The sequence below is a fragment of the Pelophylax lessonae genome (assembly GCF_965119305.1).
Source record: "Pelophylax lessonae genome assembly, chromosome: 4".
Lineage (NCBI taxonomy): Eukaryota > Metazoa > Chordata > Amphibia > Anura > Ranidae > Pelophylax > Pelophylax lessonae.
The window spans coordinates 2,125,202-2,131,201 of record NC_138771.1 but is presented as its reverse complement, the minus strand read 5'-3'; positions in this window follow the sequence as shown (position 1 = coordinate 2,131,201).

The following is a 6,000-nucleotide window of genomic DNA, read 5'->3' as shown; positions in this document are numbered from 1 at the left end:
CGCTGCTACCGTCTCTTCCGCTGCACCGCCCAAGATTCCCAGAACCTATTCCACATGCCAGGTGAGACGTTGCCATGCTGTGCTGCGTCTGTTGTGCCTGGAAGCCGAGAGCCACAATGGTCCTGCACTCCTTTCAGCTTTGCGTTCACAGGCAGATCAGTGTCTGACACCACTCAATTTGACAGTTGGTAACGTGGTGTGAGACAATGGTGTCAATCTGCTGAGCGCGTTGAAACAGGGCAAAATAACACACGTGCCATGCATGGCACACGTCCTGAACTTGGTCGTGCAGCCATTCCTTGCCAAATACCCTTGGGTCCAGGATGTCTTGCAGCAGGCCAGGAAAATCTCGGGCTATTTCAGAAGATCTTACACAGCCATATCCAGCAGAAACGTGCAGTTAACGACTACCTGTACGAACTCTGCGGCAGGACAGGTTCTGGAGAGCTTGGGTTTTTTTCACCTCGCCATTGGCTGCTCATGCGCGACGCATGCAGACTTCTGCGGCAATTTCGATTATATCACCAAACTGGTCAGTCACGGCCAGGGCGCCATAAGTGACATTGTACCTTACGCCTTATTTCTGGAGCGTGCATTGCGTCATGTCACTGATCAAGCCATCGAGGAGCAGGAGCAGAAAGTCGCAATGTTGGATGAATCCCCAGGGGGTGCTACTTTATCTGAGACAAGTCAACAACAGGAGTCTGAAGAGGAGTCAGAGGAGGATGGTGCCGGGGCGGATGAGGAGGAGCAAGAAGAGCATGCTTTAAACCTTTCTGGGATCCCTGGTGTTGTCCATGGATGGGGGGAGGAGAACGAGGGCGACATTATCCTGGATGATGAGCTGGAAGCAGGCCACTATACCGCTTCCAGTTTAGTGCGAATGGGGGCCTTCATGTTACATTGTTTTAATGGGGACCCCCGTATAAAAAGCATAAAGGGCAAGAACCAGTACTGGGTGGCAACGTACTTAGACCCCCCGTACAAACAAAAAATGGCGGAAATGTTACCACCACCACAGAGGGCGGTCATAATGCAGCACTTCCTGGCCTTGCTGCGAGAAATGCTGCATTCTGCTTTTCCGTGCGCTGGCAGAGGAATTTCCAGTCACAGAGAGACAGTTGCGGGTAGCAATTCAACAGCGCCTGCAAGAAGAGGGCAGTTTGAAGATGTCTTGGTCACTTCAGATATGAGATCCATCTTTCAGCCGACCCATCGACAGCTGTACTCTGGATCCAGCATCAGGGAATGCCTAGACCGACAGGTGTCCGACTACATCGGGTTAACGGCCAATGTGGACGTGATGAACCCCTGGACTACTGGGTGGGCAGGCTTGATCTCTGGCCAGGGCTTGCACAATTTGCAATGGAACTGTTGTCTTACCCCTGTCCAGTGTCCTGTCCGAAAGGACTTTCAGCAAAGCAGGGGGGATCGTGACCGATAAGCGCACTCGCCTAGCTCATGACAGTGCAGACTACCTCACATTTATAAAAATGAATGAGGCATGGATCTCTGAGGAATTCAACAGATGTGACCAGTAGGCCATGTTTCACTGAAATTCCTCATGACAGGCAACAAATATCACCATCCACCCACAACAATTCCTGGTCCTTGTCTTCACTAAATACAGCGGCATAAAAGACATTTCATGTCCATTGAATGCCTAATTTTTGGTGCCTTTCATGGCCGACAATTATTTTTTCTGTCAATGCCTAACGAACCTTCAGCCACAGAATACAACGTTCTTAGCTCTCAGGTAAACCCATGTGGGCTAATTTTTGGGGCCTATAGTGGCCGACACTTACTTCTATATCCTTTGAATGCCTAATGTACCTCCAGCCACAGAATACTACGTTCTTAGCTGTCAGGTAAACGCATGTGGGCTAATGCTAATGCCTTTACTGGCCGACACTTACTTCTTTATCCTGTGAATGCCTAATTTTTCAGACTGGAATTGAAAATCAATGGGTCTGTAAAGGTTCCGCCAAATTGTGGATAGAGATGTATAGAACTGTTCACCGGTGCACAGTTCCCGGCGAACTTAGCATGTTCGCGTTCGCCGATGCGGGCGAACATATGCGATGTTCGGTCCGACCCCCATAAGACATCATTGAGGCAAACTTTGACCCTGAACTTTACAGTCAGCAGACACATTTCCAGCCAATCAGCATACCTCCCTCCCACACCCTCCCACCTCCTATAAATAAGCAAGGGCAGCATCCATCTTAGATCATTCTGAAGCAGTGTGTGTAGTGAGAGTAGGGAGAGCTGCTGCTGCTGCTGCTGCTGCTGCTGCTGTTAAGCTAGGGACAGTTAGTCAGTGTTCCTGGTCGTGCAGTGTTCTTGGTCCACTACTGCTGTAAGGACAGCACCCCAAAAAGCCCTTCTAAGAGCTGGTATTTGTGTAATTTTATATATATATATATATATATATATATATATATATATATATATATATATCTAGCGTCCCCAAAATCCCTTTTAAGGGCTGGTAATTGAGTTTTTTCTTCTTTTATATATATATATATATATATATATATATATATATATATATATATATATATATATCTAGTGTCCCCAAAAGCCCTTTTAAGGGCTGGTAAGGTAATAGAGTTTTTTCTTTATTTATATATATATCTATTGTACACTGCAGTTGCCTGCCCGCTGTGTGTGAGAGGCCACAGACCCACCACAGACTGTACTGTGTGCACACCACACTCATTTCGGGTGGCACAGGCACAGTACCCGGCATTTTAAAAAAAATTTTTTTTTTCCTCTGTCATAATTGCAGTGAGTGCTGTGTCAGGTCCACAGAGTGCACTGTACCCACTGCAGTGCACTGCCCACCACTGATATATATATACGGTGGCACAGCATCTTGTTGCAAATTGAAAAAAAATATATTTTTTATTATTGTAGTTGCCTGGGCTGCCAGTGACTGTCAGGTCCACAGAGTGTACTGTGCCCACTGCAGTGCCACTGTGTGCCCACCCACCACTGATATATAAGGTGGCACAGCAGCTTGCAAAGTAAAAAAAAAAATATTAATATATATATATATATATATATATATATATATATATATATTTTTTTTTTTTTAATTGCAGTTGCCTGGGTGCCAGTGACTGCTGTCAGTGTCAGGTCCACAGAGAGTGTACTGTGCCACTGCCCACCCACCACTGATATATAAGGTGGCACAGCAGCTTGCAAAGTAAAATAATATATATATATATTTTTTAATTGCAGTTGCCTGGGTGCCAGTGACTGTCAGGTCCACAGAGTGTACTGTACCCACTGCCCAACACTCCTATAGGGTGGCACAGCACCTTGCACTCATAGTACAACACATTAAAAAAAAAAAATGACAGGCAGAGGCAGGCCACCCCGCAAGGGCCGTCGTGGTCGTGGTGCTGTGATTTCCTTAGGCCCTAGAATAATGCCCAGTGTTCAGAGGCCACCACAGACCCTGAACTCAAAAAATTCTGAGGCCATAGTTGACTGGCTTACACAGGACACCCGATCGTCTACAGCTTCCGCTCGGAACCTTAATGCACCATCCTCCTCCAGCTCAGCTTCGGGCACCTCTCAATTTACCACTCGCCAGCCCGCCGGCACCACCACCAACACTAGCACCACAGCCGCTTCACTTGATCCATCAGAGGAGTTATTTTCACATCAGTTGGAAGAAATAAGTGATGCGCAACTATTAGTGCCAGAGGATGTAGATAACGGGGATATGTCTCAGTCAGGCAGCATTATACACATGGACGTACATTGTGATGATGATGATGATGATGTTGTACCTGCTGCTGCTGCCTTTGCTGAGTTGTCAAGTGAAGCGGCTGATGATGACGATGTGTCTGTGGATGTCACCTGGGTGCCTGCTTGAAGAGCAGAAGAAGAGGGGGAAAGTTCAGATGGGGAGACAGAGAGGAGGAGGAGACGAGTTGGAAGCAGGGGGAGGAGGTCATCGCAAGGAGCTAGCGGCGCAGTCAGACAGCATGTAGATTCGGCACCCGGGGTCAGCCAGACAGCACGCCAATCAACGCAAGCTGTTGCCACCACCAGAATGCCGTCCTTGCAAAGCTCAGCAGTGTGGCATTTTATTTGTGTGTCTGCCTCTGATATCAGCGATGCCATTTGTAACCTGTGCCAAAAGAAACTGAGTCGTGGGAAGTCCAACACCCACCTAGGTACAACTGCTTTGCGAAGGCACATGATCTCACATCACAAACGCCTATGGGATCAACACATGAGTAAAAGCAGCACACAAACTGAAAGCCACCATCCTCCTCCTGGTCCAGCATCTTCAGCCACGTCAACCACTGCTGTCCTCCTTGCCCCCTATCAACAACCCGCCCCTCCGCCTCTCACCTTAAGCAGTTCCTGCTCGTCACCTGCCCACAGTCAGGTGTCTGTGAAGGAAATGTTTGAGCGTAAGAAGCCAATCTCACAGAGTCACCCCCTTGCCCGGCGTCTGACAGCTGGCTTGTCGGAACTCTTAGCCCGCCAGCTTTTACCATACAAGCTGGTGGAGTCTGAGGCCTTCAAAAAATTTGTCGCTATTGGGACACCGCAGTGGAAGGTACCCGGCCAAAATTATTTTTCACAAAAGGCAATCCCCAACCTGTACTCTATTGTGGAAAAGGAAATCATGTCACGTCTGGCACACAGTGTTGGGGCAAGGGTCCATCTGACCACTGATAGCTGGTCTGCAAAGCACGGTCAGGGCAGGTATATAACTTACACTGCGCATTGGGTAAACCTGCTGGCAGCTGCCAAGCATGGAATGCGTGGCTCTGCTGCAGAGGAGTTGGTGACACCGCCACGACTTGCAGGCAGGCCTGCTGCCACCTCCTCTACTCCTCCTACTCCATCCTCTTTGCTAACCTCCTCGGCTGAGTCCTCTTCTGCTGTTGCGTCTTGCTCCACACCAACTGCACCCCCCCAGCTCCCCAGGGGCTATTCCACATGCCGGATACGACAGTGTCACGCTGTCTTGGGGTTGACTTGCCTGAAAGCAGAGAGTCACACCGGACCAGCACTACTGTCCGCCCTGAATGCACAGGTGGATCAGTGGCTGACCCCGCACCAACTGGAGATCGGCAAAGTGGTGTGTGACAACGGGAGCAATTTGTTGGCGGCATTGAATTTGGGCAAGTTGACACATGTGCTGTGCATGGCACATGTGTTGAATCTGATTGTGCAACGTTTTGTGCAGAAGTACCCAGGCTTACAGGACGTCCTCAAGCAGGCCAGGAAGGTGTGTGGCCATTTCAGGCGTTCCTACACGGCCATGGCGCACTTTGCAGATATTCAGCGGCGAAACAACATGCCAGTGAGGCGCTTGATTTGCGACAGCCCAACACGTTGGAATTCAACACTGCTAATGTTCGACCGCCTGCTCCAACAAGAAAAAGCGGTCAATGAGTATTTGTATGACCGGGGTGCTAGGACAGCCTCTGCGGAGCTGGGTATTTTTTTGCCACGTTACTGGACGCTCATGCGCAATGCCTGTAGGCTCATGCGTCATTTTGAGGAGGTGACAAACCTAGTGAGTCGCACCGAAGGCACCATCAGCGACATCATCCCATATGTGTTTTTCCTGGAGCGTGCCCTGCGAAGAGTGCTGGATCAGGCCGTAGATGAACGTGAAGAGGAAGAGGAAGAGTTGTGGTCACCATCACCACCACCAGAAACAGCCTTACCATCGCTTGCTGGACCTGCGGCAACACTGGAAGAGGAGTGTGAGGAAGAGGAGTCAGAGGAGGAATGTGGCTTTGAGGAGGAGGAACACCAACCACAGCAGGCATCCCAGGGTGCTCATTGTCACCTATCTGGTACCCGTGGTGTTGTACGTGGCTGGGGGGAAGAACACACCTTCAATGACATCAGTGAGGACGAGGAATTGGACATGAGTAGCTCAGCATCCAACCTTGTGCAAATGGGGTCTTTCATGCTGTCATGCCTGTTGAGGGACCCTCGTATAAAAAGGCTGAA